Source organism: Cyprinus carpio, chromosome B10 (genome assembly GCF_018340385.1).
Source record: "Cyprinus carpio isolate SPL01 chromosome B10, ASM1834038v1, whole genome shotgun sequence".
In the NCBI taxonomy this organism is placed as follows: Eukaryota; Metazoa; Chordata; class Actinopteri; order Cypriniformes; family Cyprinidae; genus Cyprinus; species Cyprinus carpio.
In genome coordinates this window covers 22,726,566-22,754,235 of record NC_056606.1, presented here as the reverse complement: position 1 = coordinate 22,754,235, position 27,670 = coordinate 22,726,566, and the positions used below count along the sequence as shown (strand labels likewise).

General features: G+C 34.7%; 1 long non-coding RNA gene across 1 annotated transcript; it reads left to right on the top strand.

The window, feature by feature from the left end:
• Positions 1-4,222: 4,222 nt before the first annotated feature.
• On the top strand, positions 4,223-17,395 carry LOC109069434. The gene is made up of 4 exons (XR_006155790.1): positions 4,223-4,302; positions 16,534-16,685; positions 16,815-16,928; positions 17,062-17,395. It is a non-coding gene; the product is annotated as an uncharacterized LOC109069434 (long non-coding RNA).
• Positions 17,396-27,670: the final 10,275 nt, after the last annotated feature.

Here is a 27,670-nt window from a genome sequence, read left to right as displayed (position 1 = left end):
GGTCTCATTTTTTTTGTTTTGCACGAGCTCAGGCAAAGCTGTCTCACTTTGGTTCACCATCTGTCACAAACAACCCGTCTCTGCCCTTTCAGAAACACATTTAAAATCTCTCATGTGCTTGTGCTTCTCTAAATTACGGCCAGAATCCAAGGTGCAGATTTTGTCCAGCGTGTTGCATGCTGTGCCATTTTGTAGTTAAAATTTAAATTAAACATGTAAAATTAAAGGTCAAAGCTTAATGTGACCCACCCTGCCTTACTGCAGTTTCTTTTTTGAAGGCAAATTAAAGCCTAATGTCTGTTCTTTTGAAAGTCATGAAGTAGTAATTTGACAAATTTGCCGCCCAAAGTTATTTCAGTAGTATTATATATTATGGTATTTATTTGCTTTTATTTTTATATATTCATTTTTCATTTTAAATTTTTTTTTTTTCGTTTGATGTAATATTAGCAACATGCTACATTCTTCATAATTCAAAAGTAACAAGATGTATAATATTCTTAATAGCACTAATAATTCATTTAATCCATCCATCCAGGATAGTTTTTCATAGAATGTTTATATTTTCTTTCACTTTAGCTTAATTTCAATTATTGGAAATCATTTGTAATAGTTTTAATTTTAGTTAGTAAAAACAGCACTGTATTTGTGGCTGTATTAGTTGGTAGAAGCATCATTCAGTTTGTGCATTCAGTTTTTATTGTCTGAAGATCACATACTGTGACGGTCCTCGCTCTCTAGGACAGAAATAAATTGAAAACGCCATCAGATACATATTTACAGGCGACCCTGTGTGTTTGCCGACGGCTCGCTGTATTTTCAAGCATGTATTTGCCTGGCATGGTTGTGGTTGTTATGGCAGGAGCAGGACTGTCTACCCTACATGCATCGCTCCAGAGGCCTTCTGGAAACGCTGCAGTAAAATTAATGAGCGGAGGGCCTGACACCAAATTATGGAGGGAGGGTAGTGTGGATGTCTCAGGCACCGCACAGACACTTCATTTTCCTGCAAAGAGACATGCCTTCCTCTCTTTCTCTCCACCACACACACGCAGAAACAAACACAATATATCATCAAACTGCTCCCACTTCAGCAGCATCTCTGCGCTCGTCTCATAGGGGCGTAAGCAGGTAATGCAGAGGAGTGGTATTGTTATCCCGTTTGCTTCTGAAGCCAACTGATTTTCAGATCATTTGAAACTCGTTCAAGAGTTAGCAAACATCTAAACTCTCACATCACAATGGCATATGCTTTGGTCAAAAGAAGCTTATAAATTGGAAAGAGCGGACCCAGTGTGCACACTTTATTTTAGTAAATGTTTCTCACATTTACAAACCTTAACTTATTGCATAACAAATAATTCACATTTTATAGTTGAGCATATTGTCACAATTAGAATATGCCATTCAGAATTGGAGGCTTTAACTAAAAAAAATAAAAAAAATAAATGCAAATATGTATAAATGGCAAACCTAAAAGTAACAAGATTTAAAATGTATCTTAATATAGATAATCATTCTTGGCAAATTCAAAAGTAACAAAAAAAATTGTATGTTCTTAATAGCAACAATATTTCAATGAATTGTATACCATTCATTGACCATTAGGTACAATTATTGTACATAAGTTACAATAATATTTTTACAATAATATTTAAACAAAATAAAAATAGATATGAAAAATAAAACAAATAAAACAATACATAAAATAAAAATTAGATACACCCTTTCAGTTCATCAGATATTTAATAAACAGTCTAATATATATATATATATATATATATATATATATATATATATATATATATATATATGTGTGTGTGTAATTTAATTAATTGTAACAATATTATTTTCACAAATAAAATATGATTGTATAAATAAATAAAAAAAATTACAATTATATACATTTCAATTTGATATGTAATAAAAATTCCAAAAAATATATTTGAGTCTGTTTGAGTCATTTAGTTATGGGCTTTAAAAAAAAAAAAATCCTATTTCTATTTAATTTATTTTATTTGTACTTCATTTTTAACAGTCGTCCAGAACATCACTCTTTTAACATTCAAGAACAATACTCATGCTGTCTAGCCTCAGTCTCCTCTATATTCAAAAAGAACACATGATGAAATATATTAAAACGCATTCATACGAGACAAATGATGAGCAGTGAGATGTTTTAGTATTTGCAGTACTGTCACGAGTCTCAAGAGAAAAAAATCCTCAAAAACATAATACTCCAATATGCAGCTCCACAATCCTTTATTTATCTCTGAGGAATAGAGTTGAAGTCTAATCCTGGAAGAGATTTAACATAATACGCCTTTTAAAGCTCCCGCAGGTGTGTTTGTTAAGGCTAAAGCTTCTGAGCACCAATCTTTTTATTCATTTTCATAATGCTAGCGGTCACCAGTTGATCAGACAGTGAGATTCATTTCTGTTCTGCATTGACTGCGTGAAACTGGGATTAAATTGGTAGACTGGATATAAATTAGTCAATATTAGGTTTAGCTGTTTTATAATATGGTAAAATACAGTTTTATCAGCACTATAAAAATTGTAGTCATTTTCTGTTTCATAGAAATTGAAAAGCAAACATTTAAAAATAACAACCGAAACAGTATAGTGAATTTGTGGACTTTATAAGTGTACTTCATATTTAACTTATTTTTTTAATTAATTTTTTGGAATTTATTTGCTTATAGGATTATAAAATTATAGTTTTTATTGATATTTTTATATCAATATATATTTAGGTTTTATTTTATATTTAATTAAAAAAATTTGCAGTTAATTTTGTTGTGCCTTTTTTGTCTTTTTTTTTATTGATTTTAAATAAAATTTTAGTGATTTTAGTACATCAAACTAAATGAAAATGAGAAATGTTGCCTTTTTTATATTTTATTTGATTCCAGTTAACATTTATTTTAAGTAATTAATTTTTTTATGGTTTTAGATTTATCATCAATAACTCTGGGCCAAACAATCATCTAGTCCTTCTATCAGGTTTCACAGCAGGTTCGTATCAAGCTGGTCTTGCTCTGTTTTCATGCTAGCAAGTTCCTGAGCTGGGTGTACGGGAGCATCGGTAATGATGCAGCCACATTTGAGCCGCATGTCTCCAGCGTACAAGACCTGTTGACCCTCAACCCAGATATATAGCCATTTCTAAGACCCCCCTCACTTATGGTGGAACCCAAGCTGTGTTTGGCAGCCAATTTGGGCTGGTTACTGTCAGCACTCGAGATGTCCCACGGTTCTTGAACATAAGCAGCAGTGAGATATAGTGGGCTGATGCGGCTCACATCCATCAACTCTCCTCTCGCAAAAATTATCCTTCACTTTATCCTTCAGCACAAAATTTCATGCTTCTCATTGTCTTCGCCCAAACTTTGTCATCATTAGACCACGTAATGCACCTATAACTTATAATGACTTCATCTGCGCGTTATTCATTTCATCAGTGCCATATGCTTCACGATGCTAATGCAGTTCTACCCAAGATATTCATAACATAAACCACAGAATTATTGTTTGCCACAGCTGATGGATACTTGAAGGGTTTTCGAGGGGTTTTGGGAAAGCAAACTGTGAAGCATGAAATTTAGTGCTGAGTGATCACTGTTTGTTCACCTGCAAGCAAATATAATGAGAATCAACTGCTACATGACAACAAATGGCATCTTACATAATGGAATTAATTTCTCATTAAATCATTATGGTTTAGCGTTTTTTAATTTACTTTCTAGGAAAGAAAAGCTCACACCGAAGTAGTTTACAAATGTGAAGATGCTGAAAGTTGATAAAAGTCTTATTGTAACCATCTTATTCCTAAACGCAGAAGTAAGCCTGCTATATGGGCAAGAATATAGGGAAATAACAAGAATAACAACATACAGTAAATGGTAAAACTGTTTGCATTACAAACCAGTGTGTTCATAATTAAGATACACCAAAATAATATGGTAAGACACACCAATTTGCAGTATTAAGCAGCAAAACGAGCGGTTTTGTACATCTAAAAATAGCTGGAGGCATGAGACCAGAAGCAAGACCCATAACATAATGGCCGCGCTCATTTTTACGTGAAGAAAAAAGTGGATACATTTTTCATTATACGTGATGGACAGTCTAAACAGCCAATGAGCAATGAGGTTTGTCTCACGCTGACCAATCAGGCGCGAGTACAGCAAACGTCTGCTTAGTATGCAAACGTCGTGCACTTGTTACCCGGATGATCTACTCGCCAAAACGGCAGTTTGTCATCTTAAAAATATTTCCCATCAAACTAGGAAATGTCAGGTAAATAATGTTTTCTTCATAAGCACCAAGGTTTTCCATTTCTTTTAAAGGCGCTTCTCCAGTCATCCGAGAGACTTCTTGATGTGTATGTTTGTAGGGAGACCCTGTGTTGAACCCATTCAGACTAAAGCTCGTAATGGTTGTTGGAATTGCCTCCTTGAATGTGTGAATTGGGGTGAAACTTTCAGGGTAAAAATGGCTTTTTAAGTAGCTGACAAATGATCCAGGAACGGTTATGTGAATTCATAATCATAACACGCGGAAAACCCGCGCGGTTGCAGGTCACGTGAGCACACTTCGGCTGACTAGTTTATAAAAATAATATACATATAAAGTCGTATTTGAGGTTGTGTTGTGTTGTCGTTGGCTCTTATTAGTTGTTTATTTGTTAGGAATCCTTCATGCATTTCATCTACAATATTAATAGCTGTCATTGTAATGATGAATGAGTTTTATATCATACTCTTAACCGGTTGCCGTTAAAAGGTGTTTACGCATGCGCACTAGAATGTGTTTAAAACCGATATAAAGTTAGTTCGACATTGGATGTTAGACAGATGTTCAGCTGCGAAAAACTTCAATAAATTCTTAGTGGATGTGTATAATTGTATAAAAAATGGCATATCGGAAAGGCATTAGAACATAGAACTGAACACACATCGCAGTTTATTTGTTTTATTCCTCCTCTTTATTTTGCAACGCATAAAGTCTCTATTAGCGGCGCGCGCAAGCGGTTAGACCAGCTAGGGACCGTCTACAAAGTACATGTGCCTTTGAAACTGACACAGAAGATTGTATTTATTTTAAACTAATCCATTATTTCTTTAATTTTCAATAGTATGTGTTCTATTATTGTTCTGTGGCTAAAACCGCCATTAAAATGTTGTTCTAGAAACCAGTAACAATACAAATCTTTTGAAGTTAAGATATAAGAGCATATTTACTTTACATTGATTGGCATATTCGTTGACATTTCAATACCATATGCTGTCTTTATAGTTTTGTGAATAAAACCAACATTTAAATGTTCATCTATGAACCAGTAACAGAACACACCCTTTGAAGTTGAGATGGAATATTGTGTTTTAAAAATGAATGTTAACAGATTCAAATTTAATTAAATAGCGTGCGTCCTGATTTACATATGATAGTAAAAGATGGCTGTAAATATTGTTCTTTGCACAAGTAACAAGACACGCCCCTTGATGTTTACATATCAAACTGTTAAATTAAAAATAAAATTTATTTATTTAAACATCTGAATGTCAAACTTGGTCAAAACAAGTGCAATATCTTCCTCTAGGGGGTGGTAATCTGCACAATCTTTGTAATGCTTTGCAAGCGTTTTCTCAGTCGTTTCATTTCAATAACTTTTATTATGCAATAGTTCTGTGAATAAAACCTACATCTAGGCTAAATGTTCTTTTGTGAACCAGTAATAAGACACATCCCTTAAATGAGAGATTTTTTTATACATTTTTACAAGTGAAGCTAGGGCTGGGCGATGTATCGCATGCAATTGTCACGCGCTTTTCGTCAGTAAAGCCGGTTCCCTGATTACCGCTAAATCGCCATCACCTGCTTTCAAATGGAGCGGCATTTAATAGACAGAACCGTAGATCACTGAAAAGCTACGCAATATCGCGTTCATTATCGAAGGCGATTCATCTGCGATAATGAACGCGATATTGCGTAGCTTTTCAGTGATCTACGGCTCTCTATATTAAATGCCGCTCCATTTGAAAGCAGGTGATGGCGATTTAGCGGTAATCAGGGAACCGGCTAAACTAACCAAATGATAGTCAAAATTCCAAACTTTCGTCGTCACAACCCCAATCGAAGCATTTAAATGGAATAATTGTGCTTTTTGCTATTCGTTTTGCACTTTGCAGACGGTCCCTATCCTGTACTTTTACATTAAAAGGTCTATCAGTTACAATACCTTAAGGCAGATTAAAACAAATAAAACACCTTGTGTGTTCTCTTAGACATTTGAAAACAATTAGAACACAGTATCCATGTTTCATGTGCTAAATCGTTAAAGAACTATTGAAGATTTCAGAGGCTAAATCTCTGACAAATGTCAAACATCAAACTAACTCTATATTAGCATACAGCATACCTTTCCTTAACAAGACACATGATTTGAAGAATAATCCAAACATTTCAAGATGAGTTACATGCTGAAGTTGCCTTAGGAAGCACCAGAGTTATATTTGGGAAATCATTTAGATTTCAGTTGATGCAAGAAATCTCAAAAACAACTTGCCTGAGGTTATACATGATTTTGCATATCCAGACCAGTAGACCAAGTCATTAATGCGTCATAAAAAGTACAGAATCACAGTAAAGAAACGTTGTACTACCCCTAACTGCATGGTAGCACTTCTAAAATAATTTCTCAGGAGGAGGTTGTAGTCTTAGACAGTTTTGAATTCACTCTTCCATTATATGAGGGACTCACGGACTGAGCAGTAATGACCGCAGATCTTTGACGTTCCCGTGAAAAGGAGCCAGAAAAGCCCTTGATTCAGATCTGAGAGTATCAGAAGAGAACAAGTCTTGTTGGATGTGAGAAACATCAAAACATACATTCAGTCGTATGTTTCTGATTCATCTTCTCTGAAGCATTGCCTCTTGATTTTTCTCTAGTAAACCTTCTCTGATGGATTTAGATAAAGTTCCCTTTTATACTCAAAAATAGATTTTCATACTGTATATATGGAAAGGATTGGCTTGGGATAAGCGATAAGCTTGTTTATTGCACGTTCAGCAGCCCAAAAGTAACTCTCTCTCTATATATATAATATAGCATTTGAGTGCATGTATTTCATTATGTAATGAAATGCATAATTTAAGTTTAGCTCAAGTGTCTAAATACTTTTTGCAAACAGTGTATATGTTCAGACTGTTTAGGTTGAAGTCTGTTTATTTCTCAAGGAGCAACACGTCTTATTGCTCTACCAAAACCTGACAAGGCATTATGAGAAAAAAATCCTTCTGCTTTTTTGGGCTTAGAGAAACCAGCATGCTCTGTTTTGCATTTGTTTCATATTCAGCTATGAGGAAGATTGAATTTGCGAAACCCTGTTATTAAAAACCGGCAAAGGAAACGCAATATGACTTTTTATTTTGCTTTGTTCATTTCCAATTATTCAAAAAACCCAGCAACTCATTACCTACTACCTGACAAAGAGCAAATAGATTTATAGTGTTCATTTGGATTCATGTATCCTCACTTCCTTTTGCATAAAAATACAGTTTTTTCAATGCATATTCTTCCTTTATTATTCAGCTTCATTTGAGAGCGTATAAATAGAATGCATCTGAAATGCATGCATTCTTTGTCATCATATGAAATGCATGACTAAGTGAAATTCTTAGGTGAAGTACATTTAAAAGAGCGGAAAGGAAAGTGGGCCAACAGAGTTAAAGCATCAAATATGCAGGGCTGCTGTCACTCGCCATGTTCCCGTCACTGTTTCAGTAATGCACTTCAGATTACAGCAGCTCTTTTCCAGAGATGCCACATTTGGTTTTCAAATGCACCATGGGAAATACTGCAGAGGGTGTTCATAAGACTGCTGACGATAGCATGAAAGAAACTTCACTATTGGTTTGATTTTAAAGAATAAAAAGTGAACTGTGTGGGGAAGATCTTTCATTTAAGTAACCTATTCCTGTTTCTCCATTGTGTAACCATTTGTCATTATTTGGATCTGGACTTCCCGGCTGAAAAATGCCATTAGGTCAAATGTAAAGCTATAATTCCTTTATTGATTTCTAACTAATATGTCTGAGTTTTCATTCTCTGTTACAGTGATGGATGGTTGCAGTTTGTGGGTCATATATTGTTAAAGGAATAGTTCACCCAAAAATGAAAATTTGCAGAATGTTAACTCACCAGGCCATCCTGTGGATGTAGATGAGTTTATTTGTTCATGGGAACACATTTGGAGAAATGTATCTTTCCATCACAAACAGCTGATAAAAACATCACAATAATCCACAAGTAATCCACACCACTCCAGTCCATCAGTTAACATCTGGAGAAGACAAAAGCTGAAACAAATCCAGCATTAAGACCGTAAACTTCAAACTGTTGCATGCTTCTGGCTAAGTCCAAAATCCATAATAATGCTTCCTGCAGTGAAAAAACTCATCTCATCTGAATCAGGAGAGGAATCTGCACAGATCAAACACAATTCTAAACAAATATTTGATTTGATTTTGATTTGAGAGGACAACATGGACTTTTTCATTGGAAGAAGCATGTGTATGGATTATGGACTTTCACTGTTTTAGCTGAAAGCAACGGTTTAAAGTTAAAAACGTCTTGATGGAATTGTTTCTTGGAAACATGCATCTTTTCATTTCACAAGACATTAATTGACAGACTGGAGTGGTGTGGATGACTTGTGGATTATTAATTGTAAAATCAAATAATAATTGCACACTTCAGTTTTATGGGTTTTTACATTTACCCAAGGCCATAGGCATGCAGAAAAACTGTCCTCGGGGCTTTTCTCCATAAGGCAACCCTTAAAAGTAGCACAGAGGTCTTTAGTCTGAATGCATAATTCAATTTTCACACTGCAAGCTGTTCTGCCATTAAAAACCTGTAGTCACCCGCAACATCGCCCTCCACTGGTCGCCCCATGAGAAATCATGCTTAAATGAGGGTGTGGACTGTTTCATGTTTTGTTCATTGGACCTTTAAATGAGTTACATGACTTTACTTTTCAGATAAATAACTGTTATGCATGCATTCGTGCTAAATCTAAAGTTTGGAGCAGGCATTAGGATTTAATAGAAAATCATTATTTACAAATGAAACTGTAGCAGGTATTTTATTATAGTATTATATTTAATATTCTTGTACATAATCACATGGAAATGGATCATTACGTCTTGTACTGGCCTCTCTAGTTGCATCTGAGCTGTTAAACCAAGTGTGTTAAAGCTGCATTGTAATTACAGCATGTGCATTTTAAAATGACTTTCGTTCAAAATAGATATTTAGTGTCTAATATATCTATACATGTCATCTAAACTGACTATATTTGTATTTTCTGACATTAAATGAAAATATTAATAATTAATATGCACACAATACTGAAGGTTTTCACTGGTGTTGTGTTAAAGGGCCTCATTAGCAGTCTTGTTCATCTGCTGATTTTGTGCTAAAATAAATTGACCAGACGACAAGATAAATGTATCTTAAGTGTTTTGCTGAAATTTAGTTAATAATTAGTTTTGAAGTATATTTTATATTTAGCTTTATGAATGTGAGTTTTATCTTGGGCACAGTAACAGGAGTGAAGTGGGTGTTAATAATTTATTTTTTCCTACTTATGAATGTCTTGTAAATACTCTTTCATCTGGATCTTTAGTCTTTGCACAGACAGATAAATAAAGGTGACTTGACTTGACAGATGAATTATCATTATGAATTTCCTCATTTGTCTGGATTCTCTCATCTCTGATACTGTCCAGACTAGCTTAGACCAGTATGAATTCCTGGTTTATGTTGGTTAGTGCTGGTGAATTTAGTCAACTTTTTATCAAATAGTTAATAGACATTTCACTTTACCTGTTGGACTTGGTCTTGTGCTTGTTGATGCATTTGTTGTATGATTTAAAGGATCATGAATTCTGGCTGACATTTACATTTATGCATTTTGCAGTGCATTCAGGCTACACATTCTTTTTAACAGTATGTGTGTTCCCTGGGAATTGAACCCACAACCTTTTGCGCTGCTAACGCAATGCTCTACCACTGAGCCACAGGAACACATAGATGAGGTTTTGTCGAATTGCACTAATGATTTGTCATATCCTTGGAAGCATAAGTTAAGATGGGTTGAGCATTAGAAGGCAGTATGTTTTGAACGACAACCCATAATTTTTCAGCAAAATGAAAGCTATAAATTCATTAATATCCACATGTATTTACATTATAGACACAGAGTTTCCCGTTTTCTGGGGATATGCTAAAAATAAAATGTATTTTGTGTTAAAGTCAGTAAAAATATTGTCAGGCCAAGAAAAAATCTTTATTGTTGGGTAACATGATTGATCATGCAATGAAATTCATATATTTTTCAATCATTATCATGAACTATGATATGTCAGGGTAACATTGATCTTATGGATTGATGGACTTCATTTACAGGCTACACACAAATTCATTAATATTTCATGCATTTAACGTGTTGCATGCATTCAATGAGCAGCTTGCCACTGTATCCGTTTGAATTCTAATGCTGTAAATGAATAGTAATGATAACATCTGAATATGAAACACTGTCTTGGCAATGGTAGTAAATTGTGTAGTTCAGTGAATTTCCACACCAATGAAATGCTTTAAAAGGACAGCGAAGAAGGTAAAAAGAGCACTGGAGGAATAATTGTGGATGAAGGTCTCACAAAAGAAAAAGGAGAGTGTAGCAATGTTTCACACAGAGAAGGATGAAAGACGCGTTCAGATGAAGGTCTATCTGTCTCCGACCCATCAAGCTGTTGACCACATTGATTTTCTTTTTTTCCCCTCTGATTTTGCCACTTATAGAGAAGAGAGGCCTGCATTCGTCCCTGGCTCTCGAAGCCTTTCACTGAAGCAAATCCTCTTCAGGATGTACAAGTGATTATGGGTAATTACATGTGGAGAATGGACACTCAAGGAGAGCTGAGCGTCTAGAGCCTGTCAGTCAAAAGCATGAGATGAAACCAGAACTAGGGCCTTTTTTGAAGCGACATACATTCAGACTGTTTTGAAGAGGTGATCGTTTGTCCTTTCCTCTTCGAGTTAAATAGATGTAGACACTGAAGACTATTCTGTTGAGTACAGCACTTAACATACAGAGGCCTCAAACAATTATAGCTTTTTACATGAGAAACATAAACCTGAAAAATGGCAAAATGCCACCCATTTTACTTCTGTAATGCAACACTGCTGATTTTTTTCCATCAGGAATTGATGTGTGTTTCAAAAACAACATTTCAGCGTAATTGCCTAAATTATAGTAATATTAGCAATAAACGACATGCCTTCGGCGAAAGTTAGTTTTAGCCAAATCCCAAAACAGAAACCACGATGAACAGAATAGACTGACGCCATTAAAAATAAAAAAAGCTTCAGTAAGCTCTCCTGTGATACGAGGCCTCTGGGATCATCGATCTGTTGTAAAATCTTCCACAGAGGAGTCAGAGAGACTGAGTATTTTATATCCTAAAGGCTTTGACCTTGGTTTCTACTTTGCAGGTCTATCGCCAGACAAAATATAGCATATACTGGCATAATTTTGTACTGTTTAACAGAACAGTTGGTAGTACATTATTAACTTCTCATTGCCTTTTTTCTCATGAAAAATGTTCTCTGCTGAGCAAATGCATAATTGGATTTCAGGCCAATCTGGATTGGAGAAATCCTTCTAAAACATGAATAATTTCATTATCAGCCGAGGCATAAAGTTATTATAGATCGACCAGCAAATCACTGCACGTCGTTTGAAAGTCATGCACATTTCTAATTTGAAATGTAATTCTTCATGTTGACCTCGGTGACATACATCCTTATGAAGTCCTTTGTATCCGATAATGAGATCAAATGTTAATCATTTAGTTATATTCCTGCTTCAACAGATTGCTGTACTACATGATGTGACATTAAGAATGGGTCAGGATAGTCAACTGGATCAGGGGCTTTTGTGTGTATGTGTATATAGGCATGTATGTATGTATGTATGTATGTATGTGTGTGTGTATATATATATATATATATATATATATATATATATATATATATATAAAAACAAAGTAGATCTTATCTTACCTCTTTTAAAAAAGGGATCCCCTTTTTAAAATCCAAAGTCAGCTCTGTCTTTTTAATGTATAATCCTTGCCTAAATCAAACACTTGGCATTTATATTGTCACTGTACAAATGCCAAAACACATTTTAAATAAAAATGTTTACTTTTATTTAGTTACTTTTTACTCTACTATTGTACTGAAAGACAGTGTAGAAAAAATTCACTTCGTAATTGGTAGTGAATTTCACAAACAATTATAAAGGAATGTCAAGTAACATATTGAATAGGCTAAAACATGAAATTTTGATGTAGAAAAACGTATTTTCTTGTTTTTAATAACGTTCGTATAATGTCAGTATGTTTGAATGAATGAACTTAATCAAAAAAAAGAAACCTTTACAATTCAGGGTTTTTTTTTTTTTGTTTTGTTTTTTTTTATAAAGCTCTTTTGCAATATCATTCCAAAAATTTTATATTTGATTAATATTACGAACATTCACTTTGCCAGCCCTAAAAAGTAATGTTTGCTAAAATTGGCTTTTTTATCATTATACATTTTTTTTTATTACTTTTAGTAATTTATTTATTACTTAAAAATAAATAAATCCATTTGTATAATAGTTTTGTATCTGCATAATTCTGTTTTCTGTGGACCCTGTCCCGTAAAATAAAATTGTATAAGTTCTTTAGCAAATTAGCTCAAAAGGGAAATGTGTATATAAATAATTACAATTAATTATAATGAATAACAATTATTTATATCAGCTGCCAGTAGTAACTGTAGCAGAATTAATATTGTCATCAATTAATCCGTTAATCCAGCGAACATTCCATGTAAGTTCATATCCACTCTATGAAAGGATAATTTCATGGCCACAGAATATATCTTTCCTACAGTATTAATGCATTAGAGCTTGTAGCTGGATTAGAATCGACATTATTCACAAGCAGGACCAGAAACTCATGTAATTTGCTTTATTAACTAAAAATTTTATTAATTAAAGTTTTATTAACTAAATGCTAACACACATAACTACTCTAAGCAAAGTTGGTCCTGGAAAATTTCCGGATCGCTTTCTTTGTGAACGCAAGCACATCCCAGGATTGATTGCCGTCCCAGAACCAATGCCGTAAAGGGTGCGTCGTAATGATGACACACATTATCGTGCGACTCTTTTACCAGGTGTTTTGAAGGCAGATCAAAGTTTGTGACTAAAAAATATGTGCAAAAAGTAATGAAGCAGACATCAGTTAGCTCCTCACTGTCCGCACTGAAACTAAGATCGTTCAGCAGCTTAAGTGAACGTTAACGTGCCTAGCGTTTTCGACTCGTACATTACACGTCACATCCTGATGTCACGTGTCATTACAGGACCTTTACGGGTTGTGTGTGTACACACGCACATATTCCTGGAAATCACTGGCAGTGTAAAAGGGGCAAAATCTAGCGACCCAGGAACAATTGCCGAGACACATTACCTGTGTATTTTCTGGAATCACAGTGTGAAAGGGGCTTAACAGAACTGCACACTGCAGTGTCGAGATCTGTGTCGGCTTTATCGGACAGGAAGGTGATGAGAGATGAGTAAAGAGACTAAAAACAAGGCGGGTCACTAAAGTAAGGCCTTTTAAGTTCTGTGGAGGTCACACCTCTCGGGGGGGAGGGGTCAAAGAGCCAATAGTGACTTGCACTTCTGGAGGGAAAGTTTACGACTCTTTGTCTCCGAACATGGTAATTTGCATATGTAACTGGATTCTGGATAACTGGATAAAGATTTTTAGAACACTAATATGTTGCATAGGTATAAACATAATAAACACTCTCAATTAGATCATCCGAAGACAAGCCCAAACATGGTATATGTAAGGTTACGTCAACGAGTGGTTCTATCATAAGCATACATAAAACAGTATACAATACAAAAGACGATATACAAGAACAGTAATAATATACTCAGTGACCTGAGGATATGTGATAGGAAGGCCAAAGACAGGTTTGTCTATGAATGACAGTCCATTTATATGGCATTGTGTGTCTTTCCTATGGGTAAATGAATTGAGAGTTGCTCTGCCCACTTTACTTTGGGCAATAAAACCAGTGTTATCAGCATTGGTTGCCATGGAACCAGATACCTGTTCTGCCTTTTGAGGCATAAGCCGCATTTTGGGGGAAGGGTCCATAGACCCTCATAGTTGGCTTGTTGATTGAGGGGTGTTACGGAGTATTTGTTAAATATAACAAAAAATAGTGTGTCTGATTGGTCCAGATGCTACAGTTCTAAATTACAAATATACCTGTATGAGTTATAAATAAATATGTATATACATTTAGAAGCCTTTTTTAGCATGCTGTGCTTGACATGCTAACAGTTACTGTAGTCTGCCACACTAAAACCGTCTCTGTGAAGTTTATCAAATCACAGTATATGTTGGCTTTGAATGTGTTTGCATTCTTGCATTCATGAAGGTCTCCATCAGCTGTTTGTGAATTCAGGAGCACATCTTATGTAAACATCCCTTAAGAAAACGCTTCTGATCGATGTCTGGCGGACACGACCCCAAACAAGCATAATTAAACAGAGCTTCACAGTTGATTTGGAAAGCGTGTAGTTGTGCACATCTCTAAGAGTGACGTCATCATCCCATCAGTCTCCTCTCCGTCTCATGTACACTTTGATTGATGAGTGGCACTTGAGAAATTGCTCTGAGATTAATGTCGCATGTCGTTTGCAAGGCGCAAATATTTCTGCAAGGTCTCCCGTGGCGGTGCATTTTAATTAGCTTTGGAAGCATACGAGACAAGCAACATGACGTTGGCAAATTTGTGCACATAATGCTCAGTAAGCCTGAGCGTTGCGTTTGCTGACCGAGGCTTTACATGTTCATTGAGCGATTATGTCGCTTCGCTATCCACAGGGTCGCTGGTGAGGCTCGTACTTAATTGCAAATTTGCAGTCTGTAGAAATGCAGCCGCCAAGCGGCAAATGACTATTGAATACACTCCAACAACGCCGATGTCAACTGTTTTTTCCATCTGTAGGAGGAATAATGATGTGGGATTTCAATCCCCAGTTGTTTTACAAAAGCAATTAAGCGTTGTGTATGCAACGTTCAGCACGAAATCCCTCAATATGGAAAATGTTGAGTGTCATTTTGGAGCGAATCTGTATGCGCACGGTCTCTCCGCCCTCATATCTGAGCTCTAGATTTGCCCTTTAATGTTTTGAAAATCTTTCCTTTTATATTTTAAAGAACAATTAGCGCCTTTATTTCACACTCGAGTGCGTGATAATACCTGTCTCAACCCAAGGTCTCTATTGATCTTGTTTCCAATCATCTCGGGCCTTGTCTGTTAATTATGTCCAATTTTCATGGACAGTACAGCAATTATCAAAGACTCATGGCAATCGTTAGCTCCCCGCTGCTATGCACTCCACTGACGTTATTTAATGTTTAAAGTATACACTGTGATAATACTAATATCTATAATATAGAAGTGAAAAGTCTTGCGTGTAATGCTTATGGTTAGAGGTCAGTAAGGGATGGGGTAATGAGCAATAGTACACTTTAAAAAAATGATTTTTCAAAGTTGTAAATAAAACAATGTACACTATAAATGGACCATACTTTTTTGAAGATATAAATAAAACAAAGACCATTGGAATATATTTTACAAGAAAATAGACAGTAAAATAATATTTGATTGTTGGAGTGTGTTTTACAAATTTTTTTTTTTTTTTTTAAGTTGTAAATAAAAATCATTGAAGTGCGTATTATAAGAAAATACACTAATTCATTTTTGAAGTTATATATTTATTAGGTTGTATGTATATTAATGTATTAATGTAATATATTTTATGGTACATATAAAAATTTAAACACATTATTGGAGTATGTTTTAAAATAAAATACAGTGTAGCGTTTTTACAAAGTTGTAAATAAAACAGATTATAGAAGTGCTTTTTACAAGAAAACAACAATGTAAAAAATATTTTTTGAAGTTGTAAATAATAATTATAGGAGTGTGTTTTATAAGATAATCAATGTAAAAATGATTTCTAGAAGAGATTTCTATGTTTTTACAAGAAAATAGATTATAAAAATGTTTTTTGAAGTTGTAAATAAGTAAATTGGAATGTTTTAGAAGAAAATATACTTTTTTTAAAGTTCTAAATAAAGATTTATATGAATATAAATATAAATAAATATGAGTGTGTTTTACAAGAAAATACACTAAAAACTGGTAAGAAAAACCAATTGTTGGATATATTTCTACGTAAAATATTTCTACGTTTCTGGTCTTTCAACTTCAGAATTACTTAAAAGTTAAACTCAATGTGTTAAATGCTGTTTCTTTATAATAAAGTGGCTAGCAATTTCCCATGTGAAAATTGTTTATATGCCAATTTTTTTCCCCAGTGTAATATGCGTCTAAGCCAGTGGCACTAACAAACAGCAGCTAAATGTTTGTGAGAATCCGAATGCAGTTTTGCTCGCTTCGTAAATTGTTACGGACAGAAAACACGATGGCCTCTTGCAGCGCTCTGATGTCTGTGTAAAGAAAGAGAAAAGTAAGTGAGCAAGTGATGAGGTGAAATGTTTCAATTTCCAGAGCTTGCAGTAATTTGCAGTGAGTTTACCTGTTCTCCAGCAGAGCCTTGGGAGCCCTGCTGCTTAAAGGCATGTTTGTCTTCCCTCAGCTCGGGTGAGTATCAGATTTTGTGGCAGAACCATCACAGAGAGAAACCCATGGCCACGTCCTCCTCCAAGAGCAAATATTTCTGCAGATGTGCGATGTGTCATTTAAATAGAAGGTAAAGTGCAGGCGTTGAGTAAGCCATATGTGAGATTTATTGTTTATGAGTGTGTGTTTTTGCAGAAAATAGTGGACTAGTGGAAAAAGGCTAGATAAGGAAAGAGCTGACAGGTGATCTATTCCCTTTCTAGGCTCTAAAGGGTTGCAGGTAAACAGAGTGTCAATCATCGGGATTAGTTCACACAGAAACGCTCGGCTCCTCTTTGTTGCACGCTTTGGGGGAAACTCTGCAGCGATGTCATCCACTGTGTCTGTGGCAGATTTCAAAAGCTGCAATATCACGATTGTGGATGTAAACAATTTACAGACACGTTTGTGGTGCAGCTCAATACGTCCATCACATGTCTGCTTATGGGAGTAATTCAATGAAAAATTTTAAATCTGTCAGCCTTGTGTGATTCCAATCCTGGATATTGTTATTTTTCTTTACATTTAGGATATTTTAAATAAATTATAATAAATAATAAAAACCCTATAAAGACAATAAAAGTTCATAGTATCTGTCCATCACCAAAACACACCATTAAAAAGTATTCACAATTGGGTTTTGCCATTCATAAAGAGTTCCTGTGGCTCTGTGGTAGAGCATTGTGTTAGCAGCGCAAAAGGTTGTGGGTTCAATTCCCAGGGAACACATGGTAGGTAAAAAATATTAGCCTGAATGCACTGTAAGTCGCTTTGGATAAAAGTGTCTACTAAATGCGTAAATGTAAAATAAGAAATATCTTGTTTAATGTGCTCCCTATAGAAGTTTGCTGAGGCCTGCTATTTAAAAAGCACTGGTCTAAATGTATTACAATACTGAAAATTGACCAGGTTTTAAGAACAGCTGCCAGATAACTTAGGTTGCTAATATTACTTTGCTGTAGCAAATAATGGCATGCATGTTTATTTTCTCAATATTTACTTTTCGTAGACATCTACTGTATTACAAATATCAGGAATGATTGATAATACAGGTGATTGACTGAGTTGTTACTCCCAACACTTTTCAGTGTGAGCGAGGCCCTATCAGATGCTAAAGGTGTTTTATGGTCAGGGGATGTTGTGCACTTTGAAAGGTAAACAACCACACATCATCTGAATGCTGGAGAATCCGTCCTCGCTGGTTTTAAGGCCTCGGGTTTCTATACAGTCAGACCACAAGTCTTTTTGTGCATGTCTGACTGGATCCTGTGTGACTTATAGAGGCCTTTCCTTGCACATTGTGTGTTCTGGCTCACAAGCCCGAAGCTACGCTGAACCAAGACAGACCATGATATCAAAAATGAAATCTGTTCTTGGTGAATAAAAAAAATAACACCGCGTCCACAGCACTCTGGAGTTCTCCGTGGATGGACATCCATTTACCTCAACACATCAGAGCTCTTCAGACAGGACCGTTTGTATACCTGGAACTATTTGTACAGGACTAGCTTTGGTAAATTTGTGTTTCAGAGATTTACTGTGTAGTTTCAGTGCATCTGTTTTGTCACGCAGCCTCTGTAATGTTACTGAGCAAATTATGTTTGTTCTTTCAAGAGAGGAATATTTGAAAGTGACGAAAGTGACTTGACGCACAGCCAAGTATGGTGACCCATACTCAGAATTCTTGCTCTGCATTTAACCCATCCAAAGTGCACACACACAGCAGTGAACACACAAACACCGTGAACACATACCCGGAGCAGTGGGCAGCCATTTATGCTGCGGCGCCCGGGGAGCAGTTGGGGGTTCGGTGCCTTGCTCAAGGGCACCTCAGTCGTGGTATTGCCGACCCGAGACTCAAACCCACAACCTTAGGGTTAGGAGTCAAACTCTCTAACCATAAGGCCACAACTTCCCCCAGTTATTGTTATTTTGCATATAAGCTTCTCCTTAATTATTTTGAAGCTTCTGATTGCCTGCCTTCATTGTGGATTTATAATTTCTCAAAAATTCAGGAGTAGTGGGCAGTTGGCAGTTTAACAGCATCCTTTTGGCATCCCATTTAATGCAAAATAAATCAAATATAAACAGAAATATAAAACAGAAAAATAATTATATGATATATTTTTAAGTATATTTATTATTATATTACATATAATAACATGGTTATGGTTTGATCTAATTTAATGTTAAAAGAAATTAAAATATTGTAAAATAGTAAATAAAAAGTAAATAAATAAATAAACAAATATATTAATATAATTATGAATCAACAATATAATACAAATGGTTGTAAAAAATATATGAAATAATAAATTATTTATTAAATAATTAAATGTAAAAAAAAAAAAAATGGTAAAATTAATTATTGCTTGCATGATTTTGCTTCAGGACCCGGTTTGCATAAATCACCTAAAGTGACTTAAGGCATAATTTGTGATTTAAGGGTGTTGCATAGAATCTAATCTAATCTAATCTTATAAATAATTTAATCCCTTAAACACTTCCCTTAGCAAAGGGAAACCGTTAAGTGTTTCACGACAGCGACCCAGCTTTTGCCGTTAAAAATCGACTGTTGCCACGGTCACGTTATTTGTTAATGCTGATAGCGGTGTAAGTTTTCACTAAGGAAGGAAAACAAAAAAGAAAACCAAATATGAAAGAGAAGGATGAGATGAGACAGAAAATCAAGTTGATAATTCACTCAAAACTGAAAATTCTGAAAAATCATTTACTCACCCTCGTGTCAATTCAAACACATAAGACTTTTATTCATCTTTGGACAACAAGTAAAGATCTCTCATCATTTCTGTCCATGTAGAGGTTTTCAGGGACTAGTGTGAATGAATACATATTTAAATGCAAAGAGACAAGATAGTCTATGCATGAAGTTTTGTTTGTATCCAAAACGATGTGAACATTAAAGCGCTAAACTCTCATGCAGTGTGTGTTTCATTCATACTCGCGCTGAAAGTGCAAACCGGATTCATAGAAGTAGCCTATCTTATGACCAATAAAAAGCAGAAACGTAAACCCAATGAACACACGACTGCAACAATATATGGTTTATGTGTGTTTTTCAAGTTATCTCCGGGTAATATGTAGGAAAATATAGCAATAAAATATTCTAGAATATAAATTTGTTCTCGAGTGTGACGCACTCACGTTTGAGCTAATTATGTGCTGTATGTAATTTGATCTATGTGTATATATGTGAATAAATGCGTAAATTAAAATCTATTTAACATATAAAGCGGCCAGTCATTTCTTGTAGAAGACTTTTGTGTTACACTTAAGGTGACATTTTCCAAACCTTATGTTATCCTTAGGAAAATAACTTTAAGGGGCTTTATGCAACACTTAATGGGTTTAAGGGATACTTAAGAGAATTTCTAAGGATTTATGACGTTTTACCTAAAGAAACCCTTAAGTAACATGTAAGGAATATTTTACGCAACACCCTTAAGTGTAAGGGAAACATTAGGGTGATCCTAAGGGAAAATAACACTTAAGGTGCTTTATGCAAACGGACACAGGCTTTTCATTTATCTTGAGTAGGTTATAGTTTATAGCACCTGTCAGACAAACTGTCAGTGTTGGCATCTGTTTAATTTGATTAGCTTCTGCCAGAAGAAACTCTACTGAAAAATTATTTGCATCATATATCGTAAAGTCTGGACAAATGGCATTTGTCACCAGCACAGGGAGAATGTTTTTCCATTTGAAAAGATAATAAGCCGGTGTATTTTCTGTTGTAGCTATGCATGATTTTATGGTTAATTTAACTGTATTATTTTCATTTAACACCATTTTTTCCATGCAGTCCAGATCTAATCAGAATGGACCTGAGACTCATTCTGCTTCTCAGCTGATTGGACTTAACAGGATAATGTGCTGGAAACAAACTACCCACAATGCACTGCCTTTGAAGTTGACAAAATAACTCTTGCGGCAAAGAGAGAAATGGAAGCATGTGTTCGATAAAATTTATAAGAGCAAAAAAGATGATGAAAGCCACGATCCCCTCGCCATGAAAAACTCCTCATCCTTGATGTGAGGTGGTGGAAGCGTTTCTCCCTGCGCTTCAGAAGTTGTGCTGAGTCCAGGCCCTTTTGAGTGTCTGCTTTAATTGATGTCACAGACCCTTTAGTGATGAAACAATCAGAGCATCATTATATTTGCAACAGCTGCGCTGCAAGCCACAAACACTTTCCAACTGATCTTCAGTGGCTGAGACCTCTCCTCTCCAATTTACAAGGGCTTCCAATCATGGTGCTTTGCACCCAACACTGCAGTCAGGTCTAAAACAGAGAAGCCCGCTGGCAACAGCATCAAAACCACAGATGCAAAAAAAAAAAAAAAAACATGAAATAAAAATGCATCGAATAAAGTGTTTTTCTTTAAATAAAAAAGGGTTACATGCCATATATACAGTATTATATATATATTATATATATATATATATATATATATATATATATATATATATATATATATATATATATATATATATATATAAAATGTATGTATCTTTATAACTGCATTGTAGTGTATTGCAATTAGGTTTTGAAATATTTTTAAATATTTCTGCTTCAAACTATATAATAATTATATAAATATTTTTGGGCATTATTTATTTAGTTAACCATTTAAGATATTTAAGTGGTTAGTTGTTCCAAACCAGTAAGACCTTCATTCATCTTTGGAACACAAATTAAGATATTTCTGATGAAATCCGAGAGCTCTGACCCTCCATAGACAGCAACCCAGAAACGTGGCAAGGACATCGGTAAAACAGTCCATGTGACATCAGTGGCTCAACTTCAATTTTGCAAAGCTACGAGAATACATTTTGTGCGCAAAGAAAACAAAAATAACAATTTATTTAACAATTCTTCTGGGAACATTTCAGTTGCGTTGCTGTCTATGGGAGGGTCAGAGAGCTTCGGTCTTACAGGTTTTGAACGACGTGAGAGTGAGTAAATAATGACAGAATTTTCATTTTGGTGTGAACAAACCCTTTAAGATTCATGAGTTTAAATTTCTAATTTATTATTAGAATTTTTTTTTATGTGTGTGGTATATTTAACGGTTTGCACACAATTGATTTTATTTGCAAGTGTGAGTGAAACACAGTTTCGAGCCCTGATAATAGTAGTCGATATGACTATGTTTGGTGTAGGATATATTTCATGTTTGGATGACGTGAGGGTGAGCCATTGATGACAGTTTTATTCTTTTACTTGAACTTTTCCTATTAGAAGTTTTGTTTAAAAAATGAAAGGCTGCTTTTAAGAGTTTTGCTGTGTTTTTTCGTCCAGCCAAGGGCATTGTCCTCTGCTTCTCAAAAGAGCAGCAAGTGTCTTTGAAGCCTTTGAAGGCATCAACCCAAAGTTTCAATGCCGTAAGATCTGCATCTCTGATCACATGAAAACAGCTCAGATGACGTTCAAGTCCTGACAGAGACACATTACGGATCAGGTGAGGTATTTGAGTAATTGTGGGTAAACTCAGTGGACACGGAGGCCATTATTAACCTCATAAAGACCACAGCGAAGAGAACTTGCAATTAAAGCTGTACTTTCTGAGATTCAGCGAATTAGATGTCCGCATTGCTCCATTAAATGCTCACAAAGTGGAATTATAAGATATGATGTTGCAAATCTCATTCATTAAGACCCAACTAATTAGAAAAGGCCGCAGGCAGCGTGTAAATGACTGCACATTTTTATTCGACAACTACAACCTGTGTCAGGTGTGCAAATGGAGCAAGAGTCACTTCAGCCTCGAGCACAATTCATCTGTTCCTGTGTATTCTTCAGATTTAAGTAAAATTTTCCCAATTTAGCCAAGTAATTATCCCCATTCTTCTCTATGGCTGCCGGTGTCCTGTTTGCCCAAAGAATAAGGATGAATGCTCCACCACCTGTTTTCCTTTAAAATCAGCATATTAATCATGGAAAAGTTATCTGCTGCATTTAAAACTAGTCTAAAGTTTTAAGACCCGTTTAAGTTACATAAGCAACGCTATCGATAATGGAAATGGCTGTGCCATTGATAAGACTAATTTATGCAAATGCTCATTCTGGCCCACAGCATGGAATAGGTTTCATTTATGAAAATGATTTCTGTCATTATTGGGTTTTAGCTTCACATGCATATTTATTTGGAAGTAAAAGCCGTTTGGATTGTTTCAAAGTATTGCCTCTCGAATTGAGAGACAGACTAATTGGAGGTGCCCAGTCAAACATAAAATTAACTCTGCGTAATAATACTATCAATAAAACCACAGAAATGCTCAATATTAGCAAATGAGCAATCCTGAGCTCTCTAGGGACAAAATAAAAATAAAAAATAGAGTGGTGAAGGCAGTTTCATACGTTAAGCTATAGCATTATCACAATCTCCTGCATTTTCAACGCATATTATGACCATTTAAATTTCAGGCAAAAATGTGGTACCACTTTACTTAAATCCTTTATATAATGCATGCATTGCATGATCTCATAAGTAATTGTAATCAATTATGATGCATTATAATACTTAACTATTATTTGTTGTTAAACCTTTATAAAGTATAACACATTTAAACATAACAAAGAAACCATTTTTATAATGCATTTGGTTGCAATAATTTTTTAAAAAGATATAATGCATTGCATTAGAAAGGTACATTGTAATGCATTATATCTTTCTAAAGGTGTACCAATGAACAGCTAAGTATTATAATGTATTATAATTGTGATCACAATTATTCATGAGCTCATGCAGTGCATTATTAGGTGCATTACAAAGCAAAGTTAATGCTTAAAAGACTTGTATAATGCATTATATATAAAGGTTTTAAGTAAAGTGTTTCCAAAATGTTTATTTTGCGATGAATTAGTGCTTCACCAGGGCTTTTTGTTTTGTTTTGTTCTAAGCTCAAATAAATGTTTTCATTGCATATGGTGTTTACTTTCAGTTGCCCTATGATAGGCAACACTTTTCATGTTTGTATTAAAGCACTTCATAATGTTGTTTATGTCACTGTTGTGTTTTAGCACTGATGTGAGTCATGTTGTGTTAGTTACATTGATGCCGGAAACCATGTGATTTTGGATTTTTTTGTAGCAGACATTTTGATTGACATGTATCTGATATCTCCTGTTTGTTTATTGAATCCTAAGTTTTTCCCAGCTGACGCTGAAAGCCAAACACCTTCAGGCGATCCAGAACACAGCAACATCTAGAGCTAGAAATGTGTACTGAGCGAATGCTGAGACATTATTACATTTACATTTGTGCATTTGGCAGTTGCTTTTATTCAAAGCAAATTACATTGCATTCATGCTGTACATTTGATCAGAATCAGAATCAGAATTAGCTTTATTCGCCAGGTGTGCGCAAACACAGGAGGAATTTGTTGTTGTTTTTAAAAAAAGGTGCTCCTGGTACATACATGCATACATGCACATCTGACATGAGAACAAAAAATAAAAATAAATTTAACAAGACTTAGCAATAAATAATGTGAAAGAATCTGGAACAGTAGATTGATTTATGTACAGATTTGTGCATTTTTATATAGAACTGCATATAGAGTAAAAATGCATCAGTTCATGCATTCCCTGGAAATCGAACCTATGACCTTGCTGTTGCTAGCGCCATGCTTTGCTGTTTGAGCAACAGGGATGATAAATTATGATGCACTTCCATGGAAAGCCGCCTCTTAAAATCCCTCGATATCTCAGGCAACAGATGACTGAAGTGTTTCACATTGATGGTGGTGTGCACAGGTTTTTATCAGTCTGCTAGTAAGAGAAATTATGTTTAGGGTTCAGGTTGGTGGAGGTTGCCAGGTGTTTAGTAGAAGATAAACTAGATAATCACAATCAGAATTGTGTTTAGAGTTACACTATTGGTCAAAAGTTGAAAGAAGTTTCTTCTGCCCACCACAGCTGCATTTATTATTTAAAAAAAACAATTTAAAACAACTGCTTTCTATTGTGATATCTGTTAAACTGTTTGTGTGATGCGCAGCTGAATTTTCAGCATCATTACTCCAGTCTTCAGTGTCACATGATCCTCAGAAATCATTCTAATATGCTGATTTGATGGTTGACAAATGCATTTATATCTTGATATACTTTTCAAGGTCACAATGAGGTTTTTTTTTTAAGTTAATAATTTTGTTCAGCAAGGATGCATTAAATTGATCAAGTGGCAGTAAAGACATTCAGAATGTTCCAAAAAAATAAAAAATCAAATAAATGCTGTTCTTTTGAACTTTCTATTCATCTGTGCATTCTGAAAAATAAAATAATCAATGGTTTCCACAAAAACATTTGGCAGCACAACTGTTTTCAGCATTGATAATAATCAGAAATGTTTCTTGAGCAGTAAATCAGCATATTAGAATGATTTCTAGAGGATCATGTGACACTGAAGACTGCAGTAATGATGCTGAAAATACAGATTTGATCAAAAGAATAAATAGCATTTTACATCATATTCACATAAAAACTGGCTATTTTAAATTATAATAATATTTCATACTTAACTGTTAAAAATGCAGCTTTGGTGAGCATAAGAGACATATTTAAAAAAAAAAAAAAAGAAAAGAAAACTATTCCAAACTTTTGACCGCTACTGTACGTCTTGTTCTTTTCTTTCAAATGACCTCAGAATTTGAATATAATCTTCATGCGATTGTTCAGATAAATGCAGCAGCACATCCCAGTTCAAAAGCTGTTAGAAATCTCTCGCATGATCAGATATCAGATGAAGAACGAGGATCTGCTCACCTTGATCTGCTGTACAGGGCTCCATTAACCACAGTATCCAGTGAAACTATTACAGCACAGAGTGTCATTGAGACATGGAGCTCTACCAAACGCCTGGCGGCCCGCCAAACACTAAGAGGTGTAGAAGTACGTGCAGATTAAACATTTGCTCCTTTTGCCCTGTTCTCAGGGTCGCCTCGTTGGAAGAAACGCGGATCTTATCTCGCGCGCATTATTCTCCCAACCTCCCGTTAAAATCAGAGAGCCTTTCTGCCTCCAGCTATCCCGCATTACACGTCCTATCTGCTGTTTGTCCCTTACGTGAACCGCCAACAATTTGTAAATGCAACCCGAGAACTGAGAGCAGAACAATGACTCGTGTGAAAGGACAAAGAGAACAAGAGCGCTGGAAAGTCGGAGGTGATGCACAGCTGTAGAGATGCGGCTAATGGAGAATATGAAACACGACGCCGGATGTTAAAGCCATCATTGTGTGTTATCTGTAGGTGTGCATCTATAGAGAAATTATTATTACAAGTAGGGCATTAGGGACCTGCAATGTCAAATCATGTATTCATAATGTATTGATTAATAATGTATCAACTGAATCAGTTTTGGTTCAATCAATCAATCAAAAAAAATATTTATATAGTTTGTATAGAATTCTATTTTTGTTAAATAATAGATAAATATTTAATTTTTTTAATTTGTTTTACATTTCTAAAGAGAGAGCGCAGGCGAGAGAGAGAGTTTCATTATTTGTAATCAAATTAATAATTTCATCATTTCAAATCACCTTTTTATGTTTACCTATTAAAGTTATTTATATTTATATCTAAATTGTCCATATATATTTTCTTTCTCTCGATTTGTGTAAATGCTATCTAAAAGTCTATTTTTATATTTTATATATTATATAATCAAATTTAATATATATATTTATAATATAAATATAGCTTATTATTATATAAATATATAATATGTTATTATATATTTCACTTCACTAAGTTGTTATCATCTTTTTGCCACTCATGGTGCAACAAATTAATTTTTAAAATAGATACACTAGATATATTATTCAATGAAAAAACATGTTTGTGTCTTCTCTTGTGTTTATAGTATAGATTATAGTTTTAAGGCGTGAAGTTTTAATCCTCTTTGATTATAACCTCAAAGCAGATTTATTGAGCTGACACTGTTTACTCTCTGTAGATATGAGAGGTCATAATTGGTTTGTTTGCTCTCTGTAGATATGAGAGGTCATAATTGGTTGGCTTAAATGATCTTCTTCATGCTGTTATCCAGAGGGGCTTACAAAGAATAATTTATGTGCCCTAATGCAAGTAATTAGACGACATGAGGAACCCCGGCACAGATGCTCATTACTAAACACTGTATTGTTTACATAATGTCATCCACTGCCAAACATACTCATGTAAATACTGAGACTGTGTGATGTCCTGTTCAGAGCTGCACACTGCTTTTGGAAAGTACTGTGAGAACGGAGCGCAGTGTAGGAGGAAAACACCATGCCACACTACATTTGCCTTGATGTGCAGCCACCAGAGCATGTTGCATGAAATATGCATCCCACAATGCAATGCACACTACTTGAATGGAATACCAGCACATACTGCTTAATCCACAGTACACAGTAGACTGAGTGCTCTCTGCTGTCTTTTTCCAAAAAGTCCATATTATGTAACATTTGCATTGCTTGTTTAATTCAAGAAGGTTCCATTTCAATTTCAGAAATTAAAGTACAGTTATATTATTATATTATATTATATTATATTATATTATATTATATTATATTATATTATATTATATTATATTATTGTTGTATATGTCTTTTAACATATGTTTGTAACATTTATATGTAGCATATGTTTTTTTAATGACATGCAACTTTTAAAACAGTGATATTTACATTGCATGTTTAATTTATTTTAATTTCACATTTTTTGAAGTAGCATTTGACTAGATATTTGGGGGGAAAAATTACAAGAGAAAAGTGCAAAATTTTTTATTATTATTTTGTTTCGCTAATGGGAAATAGTACTTAAAA